The following is a 23,810-nucleotide window of genomic DNA, read 5'->3' on the forward strand; positions in this document are numbered from 1 at the left end:
ACTTGATGCCCAGACGTCACAGCTTTTGTGCTCTCTTCAACAACTTTTCTTTGAAGAGAAGACTTAGATTTCCTCTTAACAGTAACCATCATAACTATTTCTGATAGATGCTTGTTTATATTTTCTGCATTCTTCCTCTTCCATTTATTTCATCTACCAAGTCAGACTGGAATCTTCTAACTTTTAACTGATCCCTGACACTTGATGAGAATGACAATTGTCTCCAAGGAGTGAAGTGGTTCATCAAGTCATACCATACTAGACAACTATCTAGTGTCTCTTCAATCATGTAGCAGAGCTTTCAATATTCTATCTTTTGGGAAGAGAACTTTTACTCTTATGTGACGCTAGTGGGTTTTTGTTTTTTGTTTTGGCTGAAAATAAGTGGACAATGGGTGGCATAAAAAGCTGGAAAAGAATGGCTTTTGGTTTAACCCACCAGGGTTCTTGTTATGCTTCTCTTGTGAGCATGTTCTAAATTAATGCACATTTACAGAGTATTGAAAATGTCCTTGCTTTATAGCCTATAGTGCAGTGATGGTGAACCTTTTCGGCACCGAGTGCCAAGAAGGTTGAGCGGAAACATCACATGCACACTTGTCAGGGCCACGCTTTGAAAAAGCAGTAGTTCTGGGTCCTAGCATGCATGTGTGCCTGACGATCACCTGGCTGGCATGCATGCTCAGGCCTGTTTTTGGCGCTGGTGCATGTGAAGGGATCACGCTCTGGAAAAGCTGAACATCTGGGTTTTGGCTCGCATGCGCACCCAACAATCAGTTGGCTGGTGAACATGTGCACGCCAGTTTTTGCCACTGCCATGCACATGAAGGATAGCTGATCATCCCAGGTGCATGTGCCGGGTGACATGGCTTCGCATGCCACTTTGGGCATGTGTGCCATAGGTTTGCCATCACAACTATAGTGCATCATCTATGTACAAACAGTAGGTTTACTAAGCTTGGAAGAATTTCTGCAATTAGAAGGAAACCTGAGACACACACAATGTGTGCTCAGCAAGCTGAACCTGCTTAGCCCACATTGCACACATTGTGTATCTCACATTTCTTTAAGTTTAACCACTACTCCCACCCATTAAGATTTTTTTTTCTTAAAACCCTTCCTTATAATTGAAAAAAAAAATTAAGTGGCTGAGCTGAAAGTTCAGCGCTTGAGAATATGTTGAATAATGAAGATGAAGGAAGGAATGGGATGCATGGAATTTGAAAAGGAAATTTCTATTCCAAGAAGAAGACGAAGAGCAGAAAAGTGACTGGAATCAGTTATGGTAGTGATGGATACATGGTAATGATGGAGACCTCAAAGAACAGGCTTGGGATAAGAAGGACTAGGGATGATATGATAGCAGTGTTCCAATATCTAAGGGGTTGCCACAAAGAAGAGGGATACATCTATTCTCCAAAGTACCTGAAGGCAGGACAAGAAATGATGGATGGAAACTAATGAAGGAGAGAAGCAACCTAGAATTAAGGAGAAATGTCCTGATAGTGAGACCAATAAACCAGTGGAATGGTTTGCTTCCAGAAGTTATGGGTGCTCTATCATTGGAGGTTTTAAAGAAGAGATTGAACAACTATTTGTCCAGAATGATATAGACTCTCCTGCCTGAGCAGAGGTTTGGACTAGAAGACCTCTAAGGTCCCTATCATCTCTGTTATTCTGTTTATAGATTGGGTTGAAACTTCAAACCTGAGATATAAATATTCTCCTCAATTGGGATAGACTGGCATGGTGAAAATGTAACTATTTGGCCTCTAGGAGTTGTAAACAACTTGTTGATACAGAATCAACCAACCAACCAATTGTTGATTGAGCATCAGTCTAACATGCTAAGCTCTGCTGGAGTCAAAGAATCTATCTGAGATGGCTACCCAGCCTCCATTTGTACATGGCCAGAGGAGCCAACCCATATCCTAGATAAATGTAGAAGAACAGAGAGAGCCTTGGGGTGAAGTCAAGAGAGTAATCAACCTAGAATCATTACCCACAAGTACTCCAAATCCAATGTCTCTTGAATTCCAGTAATTCTTATCCAACACCAATTTAGTGTTGACTGTTCATTGGCTAGATTCTTATGTATAGGCTGAGAAATAAATCACCTTGACTAGAACTTAATGCATGGTCTTGATTCTTTGTGCTTGACATTAATTTGATAATGGAACCAGTTTCCAAGCGAAGTTGTGGATTCCCTTTCACTGGATGTGTTTGAGTGGAAATTGCAAAGCCATCTGCCAATGATACTTCAATATGTATTCCTTCACTAAGCAGGGGATTGCATTCAAAAGCTAAATGTCCCTTCCAACTCCAGAATATTCCAAATAATTGTAATCCAAGGAACATTTGGAGAGGATTTCTCATCTCCTTTGCAGGAAAAGTTTCGGGTGCTTGTTTTAAATTGTGCAGAGCAGTACACACTTCTTACAAAGCTCTAACCTATGTCCATATCTCTTCCCGATTTCTGAGTCCGAGACAGCATGGTATGTTTTATATGTTGACTGCCAGCCTCAACTGTAATTATGCTGTTACTCCCAATGTAAAAATATCATTGGAGATAATCATCAACATCTGTGAACACTGAGCCATTTTGAATAGAGCCTCCTTTGTGAGTCTGCACAAATTTACATGTTAAAGTCCCATTCTGTTTTGTGTCTGGTAATTTTGCATTCCTCGAAGCAGGCAAGCAAAGAGGAGAAAGATCCCATATTGGCAGGGTATCCATCTGGTGCTGATGCTAATACTGCTTTCCATTACGATAATGGCAAGTAGATGCATGGTGCCACAACTGCAGCCGAATAACAGCCCATTTAATATTTTGTACCATTCCGGGGACAAAAAAAATTACAATGATCAATTTTTGTGTGTTCTGTTCTGACTGAGTTTCAATTACAGTTAATAGGTTTTTAGAAAAGACTTTATCCCGTAAATGCAACCAGATGGCCCATCTTGCTCGGTGTTTGATTAAATTCATGCTGCACAGCCATTATATGTTCTAAGTGGGAGATCTTACATATGCCTTGTCAGAATTCCCTGCCTGGGACATATTGCACCCTAGATCCCAAACCCAAGATCTTGAATTACAAATATCTAGTAATTCCAGGGAAAGATTGTTATTGTTATGTCCTGGGAGCGTCCACCAGCAGGTGGCGCTCAGTAACTCATCCTACAGCTCACCCCTGATTGGCCTAACTAAACAATCTCCTTGGCGGGACAATCCTAGAGCTCTCATTGGTTGCCGGTCTGACAGCTGTGGGTATAAATAGCTGTCAGCCGGCTAGTTCTCGGTTCTGTTATACTGAAGTTAATAAATAGTTGACCGTTGCTGTTGCCGTGCCGTTATTACCTCAGAACTCAATACTGGCGACGAAGGTTGGCGAAACTAACTCACAACCATCCATCTAGCCAAAATGACGACTTCTTCAATGTTCTCACCTTTCCGTGTGGAGGCAGAAACCTGGGAGGCATTTGTCGAGCGATTTGAGTGCTTCTTGCTTGCTCACGAACTGACGAGCCTCTCACTAGAACGAAAAAGAGGTATATTTCTAAACTACTGCGGGCCAGAGATGTTCGCGACCGCTCGCGCTCTCTCGGCTCCAACTCCCGTCCACACAGTGCCGTGGGACACCCTGATGGCAAAGCTCAAGACACATTACGAGCCTGCTCCATCTCGCTTTGCTCGGCGACAAAATTTTCGCCATTGTATACAACTAGAAGGACAGTCCATCAGCCACTACGTGGCTGCGCTCCGTGCAGCAGCTATTCCTTGCGAATTTGCCGACTTAGATGAAGCCCTCTTAGAACAATTTATTTATGGGCTCAAAGATGTAAACCTGCACCGCCGAATTCTTTCTCGGTCAGACTTAACCTTAAAAATAGCCGTTGATGAAGCTCGCGCCTCAGAGATGGCCGATCAGTCCACCCCGGACTGTCGCCGCTTACCTCAGCCCCTACCCACAGGCCTGCCGGCGCCAACACCTCAGGTGAATTATCAACAAGCTACTCCATCAATTCAATCAGAGATTGACTATGCTATCGACCGTATGCAGTCGCTGACCCACAAGGATGGCCGTGCCTGCCTCAGCTGTGGTGGCCGGCATTCACGTTCAAACTGCCGTTTCCGTGCAGCAGTCTGCCGCAAGTGTGGAAAAAAGGGCCACTTGGCATCCATATGCCGCTCCAATGTTCATGACAACTGGCCTGCGCCGCAAAGCCCTGCCTACCGCTCTCAAGCCCAGGCACCACCAAACCGTCGCCTCAACTACCTGACTTTCGGAGACATAGAAGAGTACTCTCCGGAATGGGTCGTTGATTCAGCTTCCGCTACCATGGGAGGCCGTGGTAAGCTACACCTCCCCATCCTCATCGAGGGACGTCAGTGCTCGATGGAACTGGACACCGGCTCAGCCCGTTCTATAATCTCATGGCAAACACTATCTGCGCTTTTGCCACAATACCGCCTTAAGCAACTTAGCCCTGCAAATTGCCGCTTACGAGATTATCAGGGCAATCCAATTAAGCTCTTAGGCTGCGCTACCCTGAATGTTACTTATGGCTCGTTTTCTGGCCGCTTGCCTCTTTTAGTTGTATGTGACCCCCTAGCCTCTTTACTGGGGCTTGATTGGTTCAGGGCTCTGGGACTGTCCATAGCGGGCATTCATTCCACCCAATATGCTACTCTCCCTCCTGATACCTTCTCATCCCTCCTATCCAAAGTTCAGGACGTTTTTTCCTCCTCTCTGGGTTGTTATAAGGGTTCACCTATTTCCCTAAATTTAGACCCTAAAATCGCGCCTATTCGCCTAAAGGCCAGGCGGTTGCCCTTCGCCTTAAAGGCGAAAGTGGACACGGAGCTGGACAAATTGATAGCTCAAGGGGTCCTAGAACCTGTAGATTACTCCCCTTGGGAAACACCAATAGTCGTTCCCCTAAAATCAGATGGATCAATAAGGATCTGCGCAGATTTTAAAACCACATTGAATAAGGCCTTACAAGCCCACCCCCACCCAGTGCCAGTTGTCCAGCACGTCCTGCACACTTTAGGACGCGGAAAAATCTTCGCCAAATTGGATCTGGCTCAAGCTTATCAACAGCTTCCTGTTGATGAAGCCACTGCGCTTGCCCAGACCATAGTCACGCACCGCGGGGCATTTAAATGCCGCCGCCTCCAGTTTGGCGTCAGCGTAGCTCCAGGAATTTTCCAGGGGCTCATGGAGCGGCTGCTCCATGGAATTCCTGGGGTTACCCCTTATTTTGATGACGTACTAATTGCAGCTAAGGACGCCCCCACTCTACTAAAGACCCTCCGTGCTGTCCTCCTAAAATTCCGCTCCACAGGCCTGCACCTGAAAGCTTCTAAATGCAAGCTAGGGGTTCCTGCCGTGGAATTCCTTGGGTTCCTTATTGACAAGAGGCGAATTCATCCCTCTCCTTCCAAAGTCGACGCGATCCTTTCCGCACCTACCCCACGAACAAGGTTGAGTTGCAGGCCTTTTTAGGTCTCCTCAACTTCTATTCCTCCTTTATCCCTCACAAGGCATCCCTAGCAGAACCGCTTCACCGTCTATTAGACGCTTCAGCTCCATGGGTCTGGACTAGCCGCGAAGCGCATGCCCTCGCGGCTGTCAAAAGGGCTTTGACAGCTCCCCCCGTCCTAACCCAGTATGACGAGCGTCTGCCCTTGCTCCTAGCCTGCGACGCCTCCCCCTTTGGAATTGGCGCAGTGTTAAGTCATCTTCACCCCGATGGCTCTGAAGCCCCTATAGCCTTCTACTCCCGCACCTTGTCCAAGCCTGAGCGGAATTACAGCCAGCTGGACAAGGAGGCGCTGGCCGCCGTTGCAGGAGTAAAACGCTATCACCATTACCTGTACGGCCGCCCATTCACCATCATCACAGACCACAAGCCTTTATTAGGCATTCTCTCAGGGGATCGCCCCACACCTCCAATCATTTCACCTCGCATGTCACGTTGGGCTGAATTTCTCTCAGCCTATAATTATACACTTATTCACAAGCCGGGCATCCACATGGGGCATGCAGACGCCTTAAGCCGCTGCCCTTTGCCCTTGCCTGTCTCTGACCCGGCACCCACTGAAGTGATCTGCCTCCTGGATGAGCTCCACCTCCCGGTGTCCGCTTCGGACATAGCCTTGTCATCCCGATCCAATCCTATTTTATCTAGGGTCATACCTTTTGTTAGAAGTGGATGGCCCTCCACTCCTGTAGATCAACCACTCCTACCCTTCTATCGGCGCTGCACCGAATTATCTACTATCCAGGGGTGTTTGCTATGGGGCCATAGAGTAATCATCCCTGCAGCCTTGCACCATGCAGTGCTGACCCGCCTCCATGAGGGCCACCCAGGCATTGTCCGTATGAAGTGCCTGGGCCGAAGTTACGTCTGGTGGCCCTCCATGGATGCGGACATCACTGCGTGGGTGCAGCGTTGCCCCCCATGCCAACAAGTCCGCGCGGCGCCTTCCGCCGCTCCATCCAGGGAGTGGGAACAACCCAGGGCCCCATCGAGTCGCCTCCATGTGGATTTCTTGGGTCCCATAGACGGCACCACTTTCTTCTTAGTTATAGACGCATGGTCAAAATGGGTTGAACTTTTCCCCATGCACTCAACCACCTCATCCGCAACAATACGCGTTCTGGACAATCTATTTACCACACACGGATTGCCCGACGTTTTAGTGTCGGACAATGGACCCCAATTTACCTCCCAAGAGTTCCAACATTACTTGGCCTGCCTAGGCATCCGCCACGCCCCGACAGCTCTGTTCCACCCGGCGGGGAATGGTATGGCAGAACGCGCTGTGCGCTCTGCCAAAGAATCCCTGTCCCGCATGTCGGCATTGCCTATGCATCTCCGCGTAGCAACCTTTCTACGCTGTCAACACACCACCCCATGTCCGCTTACAGGAAAAGCCCCTTCCGAACTACTTATGGGGCGCAAACTCCGTACAACTTTAGACCGACTGCACCCTTCTTATTCTATCCCCTCTTTCCCTTCTTCCCCACCCCCTAGGACCTTTCTAGTGGGGGAGGGAGTGTACGCAAGAAACTTTGCAGGGGACCCGAAGTGGGTGCCGGGGGTTATTTCTGAGTTAACAGGACCCTGTTCCTACAGGGTCCTCCTTGACGATGGACGAGAATGGAGGAGGCATTTAGACCAGTTACGGCGGCGCGTCCAGAGTAAAGCACCGGGCGAATCGCATGTCCCAGCTCAGAATAATCCAGGCCCTGACGACGACGCCTACCGGCCCGACCAGAATAGCCCAACTAACTCCGGCGCCGTTTCGACCGCCCCGCTCACGCCGGACTCCGTACCTGCAAGTTTTGAAGGAACTCTAGGACTTCGGCCTGCCAGGACACTCCCCGGGAACGCTCCTCCTGCAACATCAGCCACACCTCAATTGAGGAGATCCCAGCGCATGCGCAGACGACCGGCGTATTTGAGCGAATACGCTTGCTCGAACAAGGGGAAAGGGGTGTTATGTCCTGGGAGCGTCCACCAGCAGGTGGCGCTCAGTAACTCATCCTACAGCTCACCCCTGATTGGCCTAACTAAACAATCTCCTTGGCGGGACAATCCTAGAGCTCTCATTGGTTGCCGGTCTGACAGCTGTGGGTATAAATAGCTGTCAGCCGGCTAGTTCTCTGTTCTGTTATACTGAAGTTAATAAATAGTTGACCGTTGCTGTTGCCGTGCCGTTATTACCTCAGAACTCAATAGTTATCGTGGTCAACCCTTCCCAACTCCTCTTCCCCATTCTGAATCCCCGTAGATATTGTTGAACTCAGTGACGTGCGGTGAGGTTTATGGCTGGTGAGGCTGGTGATGTCATCAGGAAGGCGGGGAATGGGACCACGTGTGCTGGAGGCTGAGGCTGCCTCAGCCTCCAGCACACGTGATCCCATTCCCTGCCTTCCTGAGCGTGCTCCGCCAGCTTGCACTCTGCAGTCCTCGAAAGCGACTGGGGAACGATGAGAACCTTCCTGCCTCTGCTGAACTTTGCACGCTCCTCGCGACTGCAATAGACGTCCAGAAGTGGCAGGGGCTGTTGGGCTGGAAGCCCAAACCCCATTAGCCACAAAAGCCGCTTCTGGACGTCTATTGCAGTCGCGAGGAGCGCGCGAAGTCCAGCAGAGGCAGGAAGGTTCTCGTCGTTCCCCAGTCGCTTTCGTGGCTTCGTCATCCGGGAGCGCCGACAACATTTCTGCCTCCGCAGCTCCCCGGGCACAGCCGGACGGATGTATATAATATTATAATATTATTTATATATATAGTATATAATATTATATACTATTATTTCATGAAGAGAGGTGAGGCTGTGCCTCCCCTGACCGCACGTCCCTGGTTGAACTCCATTCAACACCATCATCTCCAATAGTTTGAGATGAGGGAGTTTTACTCTAAAATATTTGTAGGAATGCTAGAGAAATGCTCTAGAAATGCTAAGGTAAAGGTTCCCCTTGTACATATATGATAGTCATTCCTGACTCGAGGGGGCAGTGCTCATCTCTGTTTCAAGGCCAAAGAGCCAGTGCCGTCCGAAGACATTGCTGTGGTCATGTTGCTGGCATGACTAAACGCCGAAGGCGCACGAAACTCTGTTACCTTCCCATCAAAGTGGTCCCTATTTTTGTACTTGCATTTTTACACGCTTTCGAACTGCTAGGTTGGCAGAAGCTGGGGCAATTAACGGGAGCTCCCTCCATTACAAGGCACTAGGGATTTGAACCGCCAAACTGCCGACCTTTCTGATCGACAAGCTCAGCATCCTAACCACTGAGCCACCTTTAGAAAAGCTACCGAAGGCTTATATTTCCTTGTTGTTATTGTTGTTCTGTCACCAAGCCATGTCCAACTCTTTATGACCCTGTGGACCAAAGCACGTCAGACCCTCCAATCCAATCATCTCATCCTCTGCCATCCCCTTCTCCTTTTGCCTTCCATCTTTCCCATCCTCAGGGTCTTCCCCAGTGGTGAAATGTAAAAACTCTTGCCATTGGTTCTCTGGCCGTGGCTTGGTGGTGGTAGGGTCATGTGACTGGGTGGGCATGGCAATTTTAAAAACATTTTAAAGCATTTTTTACTACCTATTCGCCCAAACCAGTAGTAAAAAATGCTTTAAGAAGAGGGCGGGGGGGGGGGAGGTTCAGCTGCACCATGCGATCGTGGGAACCTTTTTTTCACTTTTTAAAAGTATTTTTTTACTACAGGTTTGGGCGAATAGGTAGTAAAAAGTTCTTTCAAAAGTGAAAAAAAAGGTTCCCACGAACACATGGCACAGCTGATGGAACCTCCCCCCTCCCCACTTTTCAAAGAATTTTTTCCTGCTGGTTCGGGTGAATAGACAGGAAAAAGTGCTTTAAAAAATGAAAAATAAAGCTTTGTATGATCGCGCGGCTCACAGCTAAGCTGTGCGATCCTCAGAAGCTTCTTTTTTTTTTTGCTACTGGTACACACGAACTGGTGTGAACCAGTAGCATTTCACCCCTTGTCTTATACAATACAATAGCAGAGTTGGAAGGGACCTTGGAGGTCTTCTAGTCCAACCCCCTGCCTAGGCAGGAAAACCTATACCGTTTCAGACAAATGGCTATCCAACATCTTCTTAAAGACTTCCAGTGTTGGGGCATTCACAACATCTGGAGGCAACTTCTGTTCCACTGATTAATTGTTCTGTCAGGAAGTTTCTCCTCAGTTCTAAGTTGCTTCTCTCCTTGATTAGTTTCCACCCATTGCTTCTCCAATGAATCCTCTCCTCTCATTAGGTGGCTAAAGCATTTAAGCTCCAGTTTCAATATCTGTCCTTCCAAAGGATGGTCAGGGTTGGTTTCCTTTAGGATTGACTAATTTGATCTCCTTGCAGTCCAAGGGACTTGCAGGAGTCTTCTCCAAGACCAGCCAGAATAATTACTTTTCTTTAACTTGAAAACATTTCAGAGTCAGATGGCGGCTGGAGTTTAGAGAATACTAAACAAAATAAGTAATAAAACAGAAGAGATTATATATATAACATAAACATCCAAGAAATGTTATATCATATAAAAAACAATATTTACCAATTATCCAGAATTTCCTAGACATAGCATTGAGTTTTTCATAGAACACAATCTAGATGGCCTATGTAGAGATTTATTGGGAAATTAATATATGCTGTCTCTTACATCATTCCAGAAGACATGTTTTCAATTCCGTTGGATAATTTATAAGGGATGTGGGAGAAAGTGCTTGGATTAATATTTTAATTAGGAGTATGCATGCTTCGCCACAAGTTAGATCAATGTTGCCCAATTCACACAGGCATTTCTTTTCAGCCAAAATGTCTGTCTCGAATTGACTAGGAATAAATGTAAAAAATGGGATTAAATTGACATGGACAGTGGAAAATTATAAGGCAGTGAAGCCTTTTCCAATTCAAATATATAGGTGAAGGGGCTCATTTAAATAACTACTGTGTAACACTGTTACAAAAGTGATGTAACTTTATTTTTGGGGTGGGATGGGGTGAAAATTAGGAAACAGTAACAATTGTATATGATTGGGATGGATCACACCCAGTTGTGGGATTCAATTTTTTTTACTACTGGTTCGGTGGGCATTGCTTTGTGGGCGTGGTATGGCTTGGTGGGCGTGGCTTGGTGGGTGTGGCAGGGGAGCGATACTGTAAAATCTCCATTTCCTCCCCACTCCAGGGGAAGGTTACTCCAAAATCCCCATTTCCTCCCAATCAGGCAGAGAATAGATGGGGGCGGGGCCAGTCAGAGGTGGTATTTACCAGTTCTATGAACTACTCAAAATTTCCGCTACTGGCTCTTCAGAACTGGTCAGAACCTGCTGAATACCACCTCTGATCATACCCAATTTTATGCAGATAGTCTGAGAGTTACTTGTCAATCTTGAAACATGCCTGGGCCAGTCACTTTCCCACAACCCAACCCACCTCACAGGGTTGTTGTTATGAGGAAAATAAGAGGAATGAGGAATATTTTATAGGTTTGCCATTTTGAATTATTTACATCTTCACAGTGCTTTACAGCCCTCTCTAAGCGGCTTACAGAGTCAGCCTATTGCCCCCAAGAATCTGGGTCCTCATTTTACCCACCTCGGAAGGACGGAAGGCTGAGTTGACCTTGAGCCAGTGAGAATCAAACTGCTGGCAGTGATCTGAATTACTCTGCAATCCTGTATTTTAACTACTGCACCATCCTTGTCACCATCAAGATGAGTTTGACTGCAATGCTGCAATCTAACCACTGTGCCAGCATGGCTCTACGCAGAATACTAATAAATAATAAAGGCAGAATAAAAGTTTAATAAACAAATCAAATCAGGACAGTGAGAAAATAATGTAGCAGCCTTGTATTATTTTGGGGGAGCAATTTATAGGAGAAAATAATAATAACAACAACAACAACAACAAAAATTATAAATTATAAAAATTATTATTATTATTATTATTATTATTATTATTATTATTATTATTATTATTATTAATAATAATAATAATTTAATTATTAAATTATTAATAAGTTAGCATTTTGCAATAAAATCTTGCAAGTTTTGGAAACATAAGAGGTAATGTTTTGTTTTTTTAAATAAACAAGCTAACATTGGATACTTACCAAATCTTACAAGGTACCAACAAAAGGTACACAATGTGTTTCATATACTGAAAGCACAATTTCCCATTTAGCTTCATTTCGTTCTCTTTTGATAATGGAGTTATGAAGCTGGCTCATTTGTGGAAAAAAACTACTTAGCTCTCTTCGCTAGCAGATGGATGCTAAAACATATGAAAAATGGTTACAGGAATGGGCATGGCTAGTCTAGTGAAGAGAAGGGCCAGGAGAGACATGATATTTCAATATTTGAGGGGCTGCCACAGAGAGGAAGGAGTCAAGCTATTTTCCAAGCCACCTGAAGGCCAGACACAGAATAATGGATGGAAACTGATCAAGGAGAGATTCAACCTAGAAATAAGGAGAACATTTCTGACTCTGAGAACAATCAACCAATGGAACAGAAGTTGCCTTGCGAAGTTGTGGGAGCTTTATCACTGGAAGCTTTCAAGAAGAGACTGGACTGCTATTTGTCAGAAATGGTATAGGGTCTCCTGCTTGGATGAGGTGTTTGGACTAGGTGACCTACAAAGTTCCTTCCAACTCTGTTGTTCTGTTCTGTTCTGTTCTGTTAAGCAGGTGAGACTAAGATGAAATCTAATTAGTTCTCATTTAAACACTAACTTGGATATTTTTTTTACTGTTGGACCTATACATGAACTGAACATTAGCTAGCTACTGAAAACCACTCTTTTATACACTTTACCACTTTAGTTTGTCATTAAAACAGAAACAAACATTAAATCTGCACAGAAATGCATGTTTTCATGATAAGAAAATGTACACATTAGGTATTTGTTTTTGTTAAATACCCAAGCACATAAAGCAACATTGCAAATGAGAGAGTCACAAACGTATCTTATCTTTGTGAACTTTAAAGTACTATTAGCTATCCATAATGGAGTAATTTAGAGAAACTGAGCTTGGTGCACTTGGAAAGGTGAGTAGCCCAAAAAACAATAAAAACTAACAAATCGTCACACACACAGTCCATTACTACTTGATGCAGGTTTTTCCCGTCTTCTTTTCGTTTTGCAAATTTCTTCTGGGGAAGGAGACATTCTGAAGTCAAATCAAATCCTTTATTACAGGTCAGTGACACAGACTGAAAAAATATTCTGTATTTCTCAAAAACTGGCATCCTTCATGGTGACTGACTCCTTCCTTCTACAAGTTCAATGGAAAAGTGCCTCACAATATCTACCTCCTTGATTTTTAATAATATTGTGTCAGACCTTTAACGGGAGGAAAAGGCTTGTAGATGTCCAAGTTTGGGGAACAGAATTCCAAATTCCATGGTTGTTAGGAAGCAGATGGCCCTGTTAAGCAGCCTCTTATTCTGGGTAGTATTTACTACCCAGCCGCAGATGCTTGAGGTCATTCCTAATGTGTTAATTCATTCCTGATTTCTGGTTTGCCTGCCATATTTGAGGGAGGAAATGTGTCTCTGTGCTCAGTTGATGGCTGTCAGGGATTTTACAATTTTTGAATAGCCCTAGGTCGCTCCATTTAGGATGTGCTATGTGTCTCCTCAAGGGTGACCAAAATTCAGAAATGCAGCAACATAAACTCTCTAAAATGAATGCTTTCTACCTCTGATTTATGTATCACCAAGATGGTTATGGTGATTAGTCTTGGTTTACTGCCCTTCAGACTGCTGAGGGAAATAAAATTCAAGCACATTATTTGCATGATCTCCAATTATTGCTAAGTAATAGAAAAGAGCAGTGGTGGGATTCAATTTTTTTTACTATCGGTTCTGTGGGAGTGGCTTGGTGGGCATGGCATGGCTTGCTGGGTGTGGCTTGGTGGGCGTGGCAGGGGAAGGATTCTGCAAAATCCATTCCCTCCCCATTCCAGGGGAAGGTTACTGCAAAATCCCCATTCCCTCCTGATCAGCTGGGATTCGGGAGGCAGAGAATAGATGGGGGCAGGGCCAATCAGAGATGGCATTTATCAGTTCTCCAAACTATTCAAAATTTCTGCTACTGGTTCTCCAGAACTGGTCAGAACTTGTTGACTATCACCACTAGTAAAGAAGATTTTCACCCCAAGGGACAACAAATTCTATGCAAAACAAGATAGCAATAGCACTTAGACTTATACACCGCTTCATAGAGCTTTGCAGCCCGCTCTAAGCAGTTTACAGAGTCAAGATATCTAGTTTCTGGATAGCATATCTGAATGCTGATTTTGAGACGTCTTTGGTCTGATAATGCAGTATTCAATATTCTTTTGGCATAACTCCATAAGATCTCTATTTCAAAATCATCAGAAATAAATATTCAAATGAGGAGAAATGAGGATTATTCAGTAGCACAGTGCATCATTGCCTTTTTATGTCAAGTGTTAATTCATAACTCGAATGATAACCCAGCTCTTGAATGGGTTTTTAAAATGAGGGGATTAGGTTTGAACTAGCAATGCTACTCAATTTGATAGCTCTACACCAGTTCCTAAGTCCCAAGTGGTATACTTAAATGCCAGTGATTAGTGCACAACAGAAAAGGGGATAATTTTCTACCTGCTCTTTTGAGCTATCTGATTGACCATTGAAGATACAGAATGCTGAGCTACCTTATTTTTCAGAGTATAAGATGCACCTTTTTCTCTCAAAAAAGAGGGTGAAAATCTGAGTGCATCTTATACACTGAATACAGCATTTTTGGCCTCCTGAAACCCTGCCCCCTTTGCAAAAATGGCCGTGCATAGCCTTTAGGAGGCTTCCAGAGTGCTCCTGGGGGCTGGGGAGGGCAGAAATGAGTGAAAAATGGGCCATTATTAGCTCATTTTTGCCCCCCAGCTCCCAGGAGCATTCTACAAGCCTTCTAAATGCTATGCATGCCCCCCTTTTTTGACAAAAACGGGCCCGTTTTTGCGAAAAACGGGCTGTTTTGGGGAGGTCTGCAGAGCGCAAAATCTTTTTTTTTTTAATTGCCGCTTCAAAATCTTGGTGTGTCTTATACTCCAGTGCGTCTTGTACTCAGAAAAATATGGGAGGGTCATTTACTCTGACTCAAAGAACAGAGATCCCTGTTGGGTCAGAGTAAATGACCCTATCATATTTAAGCAGACGTGTCAAACTTGATTTCATTGAGAGCCACATCAGGGTTGTGTTTGACTTTGGGGGCAGGGTAGGCGTGGCCTGAGTAGGCATGGCCAGCTTGACATCACTCGTGTGGTGGCCCGGGTGGGGCTGGGTGGACATGACAGCTTTCTAAAGCCATCTGCCAGCAAAAACGGAGCTAAGGGGGGTCACATGCAGCCCTCCTATGCTCCATTTTCGGCTGTGACAGCCTCCTAAAGTTCTCTGCCAATGAAAATGGATCTTGGAAGGACTACGTAAAGCCCTCCTGAGCTCCGCTTTTACTGGCAGAGGCATTCAGGCCGGTCCTTCACTGTTTCCAGGACAGCCCATGGGCCAGATTTAAGCACCCCATGGGCTGGATCTGGCCCATGGGCCTTGAGTTTGACACCCTTGTTCTAAAGCTTTATTTATTGGAACAGTTCAATTCCACTTAGCTTATGTTGAGGTACAGAAGACAGAAGATCATGATATTAAATCACAGCTATAAAGTTTTCTCTATATATTTTTTTAAAAAAATAGTTTAGAACAAGTATCCAAGATTTTTTTTTTTTTTGGTCAACTCTCCCAAACTTTATGAGATTCCTCACCAAATCTGTAGTGTTAGTTGCTCCAAATCATGAACACCTCAATGGTTGAGGCATCGGACTAGAAACCAGGGGACTGTGAATTCTAGTCCCATTCTAGGTATAAAAGCTGGCTGGGTAACTTTGACCCAGTCACACAAAGTTTCTGTCAGCCCAAGTTGCCTCACAGAGTTGTGAGGAAAGGAGGAGAAGGAAGGAGCATTAAGTATGTTCACTGCTTTGAATTAATTATAAAAATAATAAAGGTGGGATAGAAAAGAAATCTTCATATACATATATGCGGAGAGAGAGGGGGGGAGGGAGGGAAGGAGAGAAAGAGAGAGAGAGGGAGGGAAGGAGATAGATAGATAGATAGATAGATAGATAGATAGATAGATAGATAGATAGATAGATAGATAGATATTTGGAAGCAGAAATGTCCCTTTACATTTAAAATAATGAGGTACATCCAAGCATATCCATGGATAGGTATGGCCTAATAATTACACAGACTCTTTAGACATTTATGAAATGACATTGACAAATCATTTATTGGGTACTTGGTTCATGACTTTGAAAAGGATACAGCCATTAGGCTGATTAGTGATTACATTTCCTGTGCCTTGATTTTTATTTAATTTCATTTGTTTAAAAAAGAAAGAAAAGAGATACACAGAAGATTCCATGTGACATCAAAGTAACATTCGTAGCTTATTTCATTGCAACCAATCTCGGAAATACTTATAAAACCGGAACTCTTTCTAGGCTACTTGTCCATGATTTATATTTGAGTTTTCATGTAAGAAACATCTTTTCCGTTCATCATAAAAACAGTATTTTCTCTTCCTCACAGTTCCTGGAAGAAAATCTCTTTGATGGAAATAGTTCATTAAGCTAATTATATTCCTCTAACTTTCTGGAAATGTTCTAGTCATATTTTCATGTTTTAAAAGCAAAATGGGCCTTGAGCAATACAGCTTGAGCAAAATTCCCCAAGTATTAATATAAAAGGACTATATTAAGCTAGTCAGTAACTACCAAAGCATTGCCCATTTCTGTTTTGAAGAATATACATAGACATTAAGTGTATGACTTAGAGAATTACATTTGGGGTATTTTTTTTGTTAATATATTTTTATTGTTTTATGTCACACATTCCATTTCTACATAGAATAGTGTGTTTTCTAGGTGTCCCACTTGTTAAAATATAAACATCATCATAATCTTTATAATCATATACATATAGACATATATGCGATAATATCAATCGTTATTGAAAAGTATACTGTCTTCCATTATAATATGAATTATAACCATCAAAATATTTACTAATCATTTTTTTCATTTATTTTTCTTTCTCATGTAGTACATATTTCACATAAATCTACTCATCTAACCTCCGTATCTGTCAGCTAACCATTTGTAGAAAGATTGAGGCTTCTTTAGCTGCTGCTGGGAACTGTTGTTATGTTTATGTGATCCTAATTTTCAATGTCCTGTGACAGTTTCCCAGCCACTCTCACAATCACTTGAACCTTCTTGTGAACTCCCAAGCACTCCCATATACTCTTCCCGACCATTTCCAGGCACCTTTTAGTGGCATGAGAACTCTTATGTACTCCTATGCACTCTTCCTGACCTACACCACTGATCTACACATCCTCCCTGAACCATATGACATCTGTTATGCACCCTCAAACAATCTTCCCAACCAGTGCAGCATCTCTCGTGCTTGCCCCTATATACCCTTCCCAACCCACAGATTGGAGAACCTTCTAACTTCCTCTCTCACTACCAGCAGGTACTTTCCTGCCTGCTGGCCTTGGCCTTCTCCATTGACTTCCTGATGACGTCTCCACTGATTTTCTCCCTGCAAATTTCTCAAACATCTCTCAATGCAAAATAAATGGGGAAGCCCTCAAGAATTCTAGAGAGGGAGAGAAGGAAGGAAGGAAGGAAGGAAGGAAGGAAGGAAGGAAGGAAGGAAGGAAGGAAGGAAGGAAGGAAGAAGCAAAATTTCTAATGTTCCCTGCCAAATTATCACAAGGAAACTCAATTGTGATGATAGTAGGAATTCAGAAGTCATTCCTGTTCCCACTGCTTTTTTGCTCATCTATGGTCATTCTGTTTCTCCGTTTTAGTAAGGAAATATCTCTGAAATGATGACTCAATCAGTTACAGGTTGCTTACTTTAATTTATTTCTGCAATAATATATAAGTTTACTTTGGAGTACTTAGAAGCTTTATGATGTACGAATAGTAACATACCTTGTACCAAGATGCTTAAATATAGAATATCTGGTCAAGACCCCAGGCATTTTTTGGAACATATTCTTCATTTATATCCCTCCTGCCAACTTCCATTATCCCTTCAATTGTCAGGCAGCACCAGGGGCTAATCAAAAAACATCACAAGAAAAAGTTGGGAGGCTTTCTCATCCAGCGGCAACTTTTCAGAAGAGTCAAACAATACAGTCCTAATACATTTGTGCCAGGGGCGGGCTTCAAAAATTTCAGCAATGGGTTCTCTGCTCAGTTTCTGGGTGGGCGTGGCCATGGTGGGCGTGGCCTAGTTGCCCTTCTGTACCACTGGAGGAGGGGGGCATTTCCACCTTCCTCAGACTCCAGAGGCTTTCCTCAAGCCTCCAGAAGGACGAAAGTTTCAGAGGACTTCTGAGAGGCCCATTTTCCCCCCTCCCCGAGCCTCCAGCGGGCCCTGCATTTACCTTGCATCCACAACGGGCCGCGTGGAGACTCCTGGGAGGGGTGGGGTGTGAGGGGTGTGATGTGGTGGGCGGGGCCAACCTGGGGTGGGATTTGGAAGTTCTCCGAACATTAGCTACGGGTTCTCCTGAACTTGGGTGAATCTGAAGCAGCCCACCCCTAACTTGTGCTATAGATCAAATTATTTTTAGATTATTTTATGTTTCTTAAATCAGCGTTATTTCTATTTCTGTCTTTGAAGAAACTTTTGAAGCTCAGTAAGTAGGCAGCTTCTTTAAACCTCCAGGGACACTTTTTGTTTCCTTCCTGTGAGAGATCATATTCATGAGGACATTCAAAGTTATCTTCTCTACACATTTCAGCTGGGCCACTGCTACCCCACCCCTTTCCTTCCCCACCCCTTAATTATGGATAGGAACAGAAAACTAACAAGAAAATGAAGTACAAACTTTGCCCTGTTCCAGAAAGTGTGGCTTTCTTCTAAGAGTATTTTTGTTGTTGTCTCTGAATAACTTTAAAAGTATCAAACAAGCGAGTGTTGAAGGCCATTTTTCTTTTCATGAAACAAAATGCTTCTAAAAAAAGATGCTCCAGATTTCAGTCAGGGTTGTCTTCTATGGAAACAACTATGTTTATCAGTAAAAACAAAACAAAACAATGTTGAACTTCTACTCTCTGAGTAGATGATGGATGATGGATCAAAGAATTTGTCAAATAAGAAGTCCTGATCTGAAGAATCCCCAGGCAGATTTGTTTCTTGTCACTCTCACAGGTATATTCAGATTCAATAATAAGGTAGAAGCACTAATCAACCTAAATCCATTATGACGAAACTACAGCCATATCTGCTGACACGTGACCCGTCAGCTTCAGCATGCATGCATGCCCTGGCCAGTTGATTTTCGGCCTTCTGGTGGGCCGGGGGAGGCTGTTTTCACCCGCCCCAGGCTTCAGGAAAGCCTCCAGAGCCTGGTGAGGGCGAAAAACGGGCACAATGGGCCTACTGGAAATTCGGAAATGACCCATTTCTAGCTTCCAGAGGGCCTCTGGGTGGGCGGGGAAGGCAAATTTCACCCTCCACAGGCTCCAGGAAAGCTTCCGGAGCCTGGGGATGGTGAAAAATGGTCCCACGGATCTACCGGCCCTCTGGAAGCCGGAAACAAATGTTTCCGAACTTCTGGTAGGCCCGTTGGGCCCGTTTTTCACCCTCCCCAGACTCCGGAAGAAATACCAAGCTATGTTTGGATGCAAGCAGTACAGCACACATTGAGGGGGGGAGCATATGGGGGGGTTTGTGCGCACATACGCATGTGGGGGTGCTCTTTGCATTACAGGTGCTGGCACATGCACGCACTGTCGCTTGCTTGCGCTCACATTTTTGGCACCCAAAAACAAAAAGGTTAGCTATCACTGACTTAAATTATCTAACCCACCCCCACAATGTAAGATATAACAAAAAATGTCACCCCCTAAAAAAATGTTTCTTTTCTCAAACCAGTTACTTTAAAGTTGTTACTTGTCAGCTTTTTGTGCTCACTTAGCAGACTCAGTCCACAATTACCTCTTGAGGGCCATGTTTCCTTCCTCCTCCCCTGCCCCTCCCTAAGTCTGCTTATACTATTCTCTTGTGCTTGGATGGTGCCACTTTGGCTACAGGAGGACACACAATCGGAGGATGAGTTCTCAATTAGTATATTAGACGACGCATAGTAATAACGGCCTGTACATACATTAAGCATCTATTTATTTCATTTGGCTTTGATTCCATTTCCTAAGTGGCTTGTTAGCATTCAAGAGAAATTACAGGAGCATAATGACTGGGAAATAACCTTTCTAATGACTTCAGTTACCTCTAGAATAAATTGATACCTAAGCAATGGTCTTTTGGGGGGGGGGGAAGAGAGAGAGAGAGAGAGAGAGAGAGAGAGAGAGAGAGAGAGAGAGAGAGAGAGAGAGAGAGAGAGAGAGAGAGAAACAAAATATCATACAAGAATCAAATCCTCTTTGTCAATAAAGCTTAGAGGTATTGTGCTCTCTTTAAAAACTTCAGGCCACTGGTTAGGGATGTGTGTGGGCTCCACCTAGCAACCAGCAAATCTCATTACTGCTAAAATAATCAATAGCTTTTCCTAATGCGTTCAGATGGTGACATAGACAAGATCGATCCAGAGTGTTTTTGTTTTAGGAAATGCAGCCTTTTAGTTCTTAATTAAGGTAGAGACTTTGCTTCCACAGGGATGTTCATGATTAATGTTCCTGCAGAGAACAAGATTTGCTGAGGAAAGAACTGGAGGCAGGGACATTTCCAAAATGTCAACCGGATTTTTTTTTAAAAAAAAACACTTTTTCAATACTTCTTTCCTCTAGCCCAGGAGTGTCAAACTCAATTTCATTGAGGACTGCATCAGGGTTGTGTTTGACCTCGGGGGGGGGGGGGGGAGTGGGTGGGGCTCGGGGGGGCGTGGATGTCCTGAAGCCCTCTGTCAGGGAAAACGAAGCTCGGGGCGGCCGTATGCAGCCCTCTCCTCAGGCTCCATTTGGGGCTGCAGTGGCCTCCTGCAGCCCTCTGAGAGTGAAAACAGAGCATGAGAGGGCTGCATGCGGCCCCCCTAAGCTCCATTTTCCATGGCAGAGGGCTGCAGGAGGCTGTGGCAACCCAAAACGGAGACTGGGAGGGCCGTGCATGGCCCTCTCCAGCTCCATTTTTGCTGGCACTGCGGTCTCCTCCTTTGCTGTTTCCAGGGCGGCCCCACAGGCCAGATTTAAACACTCTGCAGGCCGGATCCAGCCTATGGGCCTTGAGTTTGACACCCTTGCTCCAGTCTGTTTTGGCCTCAAGACAGTGGCCAACCAGATCCATTCAGCAATTTCACAAGCAGGGGATAGGAGGCAATAACTTTTCCTATAGTTTCCCCCATCAGTCAGCTGTGATGGCATGTGATGGGGAGATTGTTAAGGCGAGTAGCCATTCAGTGTTGGATCCTCCTAGATTTTCTTTCGTTCCTTAAAAAAAGAGGCATTTACTGTAATTGATGGCACTTGGCTTTTTAATGACAATGAATTCCACAGTTCAACTAAAAGAAGTCTCAAGGACTACTTTTTATTGGGCCTGAGCCTTTTTGTGCTTAGTTTCAGTGAATCGCTATGTATTCTAACATTAAGAGTTCAGCCATCACCACATTCTCCACACCACTCATGGGTTCTTATACTTTATTCTCTTAGCTCCCCTTTGTCCAGTTTCAATTGCTTTTCTTTGCAGGGAACCTCTTTTAGTCCTGTTTCATTTTGATCACCATCTTGTCCCCTTCCCTGCTTTATAATATCCCTTTTTGTGTGTGTGATGACCGAAAATGTATAGTGCTTTAGGTGTGATCTCACCACGCATAGAGAAGGAAATTGCTCCATGGACAGTCTTTCATTTCCCTGCCCAATGTTTTCAAGCATGAGCTTGCTTTTAAAGAAAAATCTTGATGGCATCGAGGAGCTGTGAGGGCACAGTAGTTAAAATGCAGGATTGCTGACTAATTCAGCTCACTGCCAGCAGTTTGATTCTCACCAGGTTCAAGGTTGACTCTGCCTTCCATCTTTCCAAGGTGGGTAAAACTTGGACCCAGATTGTTGAGGGCAATATGCTGACTCTATAAACCGCTGAGAGAGGACTGCAAAAGCACTGTGAAGCGGTATATAAGTCTAAGTGCAATTGCTATTGCTACCACAAAATGGATATTAAGGGAGCCACAGGGTTTTCTAGAGATTCTTAATCCACTTCTACAGTGTTTCTTTTTTTAGGAGGATTCCCAATAGTGAGATCTTCCTCAGATTTTGAAAATGTCTGCAATCCAGGGAAAAAAAGAGACACTGTGTCAGCCTTTCGGGGTAGTCCAGGAGCAAACCTAGGAGTATTAGCTCTATATTTATTTTAAGGTTACATTAACCTTAGGTTAGAACATTGAAAGTCTAAAAGTACCGTATTTTTCGGAGTATAAGATGCACCTTTTTCCCAAAAAAAGGAAGGTGAAAATTTGGGTGTGTCTTATACACTGAATGTAGCCCCACCCACTCCCACCTGAGGCCAAAAACATGAGGCATGGAGGCAAAGATGGTCTGTGGCAATCCCTGTAGCCTGGAACAGCTGATTGGGGGTATTCCGGCATTCCGATCTGCCTGCAAATCAGCTGTACTGAATCAGGCTGCAATAAGTGCTGAATTTGACCTGGCTGGTCAGAGTTTGCAGCAGCAATCAAATTCAGAAAGCACAGTAACTGATTCAGCAGGATTCAAAATAATAATAATATACAATACATTAGCAAAAGCAGCTTTTCCAAGGTAGCAGTAAATATAAGCAAAACACAAGCAGTTTCACTTTCAGTTCTTGGCTAAGCCAGGCTCCTTCCTGTCTCCTTGTTGTTCACACAGCAAATGTCAGAGTCTAAATAGCCCTCATTGGCTGACTTAGTTGCTATGCCTATTCATTGGCTGATCTTGTTACCACATGTCAGCTGAATACCAAGGATACTGTTAGGCAGAAGCAAAAATTTTCCTCTTCTTATTTTCCTCCCCAAAAACTAAGGTGTGTCTTATACTCCAAAAAATACGGTACATCTCTCCTCCCTCGCCCAGATTCTCATGTATATAGATTTTAATTAATGAATTTAATGAAAGGCCCTGGCCTGACTCGGCCTGCTCCTCCAAATAGTTCTCGCCAGGACAACAAAGCCGCCCCCTCAATCCCCGTCAGTGCAGTTTCGGCTCATGTTCCTTTGCAGATTTGGGCTTCCACAGGGGCATGACAGGGACCCGGAATAGAGTTCAAAAGGACTACAAGTTTATTTCATGCTACCTGTACTCAACAATTTGAACTACTTATGGTCAAGGAAATTGGCCCAAGATAAGAGTCAATGGACTTCAAGAGGGACTTGCCACAGCTTGGTCATCTCCTTCAGGTTCCTTGGTAAGGACCATTTCTTCTTTGCCTTATCTCTTTTTTTTTAATCCTGTTTTTTGCGTCTTTTATAATTTTAACAGGAATAATATTAATTTGCATGTTTTGTTTTTAACCTTGTTCTACACTGGCCAGAATGATTTTGAGGGTGAGATAGGCAGCTATACAAATCTGATAAATAAATAAATAAACAAACAAATAAACAAACAAACAATACTACTGTGCCAAAATAACGAGTTTGACATACAAACAGATAACTATGCAATCAAGCCTGCTTTTACTGTGCCTCCCCCCCATTCCCCACAATTTCTATTTGTGTGTCTGTGTTAAGCAGTTACACTTTTACAAAATACATTAATGCTAATGTAATCACACCAACATGACACTTAACTCTAAAAAGGGCAGGTCTGAAAGTGGGATAAATCATTTCAAGTGACTTGCAAATAAAAAGGCCAAAGGCATGCCACTTCTCTTGAGAAGCACATTATCACTTTTTGACAAAATAATAACTACATGTGCGGAGAAAGAAGAGGAGAAAAAATCCCCTATTGTTTTGCATCACATATTTTATTTCTATATTGCTAAGGCAATAAGGATCACATCTGCAAAGGCTGTGTTTCTGCATCATGCTAAGCATCACTTGTCTTAACTTGGGTTTAGTGAACAAGCCATAAGGACCCAGTTCACACTTAGCCCAAAACTAAAAAGCATTGTTTCAAAGATGATAGGCTCAAGATCCAGATGGATCTTGGCAGACATGAACACTGGGCCCCATGTAACTAAATGAAACTCAATGTAGAGAAAAATAAAGGCTTATACTTAGGCAAGAAAAACCAAACGTACAC

Source organism: Natrix helvetica (assembly GCF_964273705.1).
Source record: "Natrix helvetica genome assembly, chromosome: 4".
In the NCBI taxonomy this organism is placed as follows: domain Eukaryota; kingdom Metazoa; phylum Chordata; class Lepidosauria; order Squamata; family Natricidae; genus Natrix; species Natrix helvetica.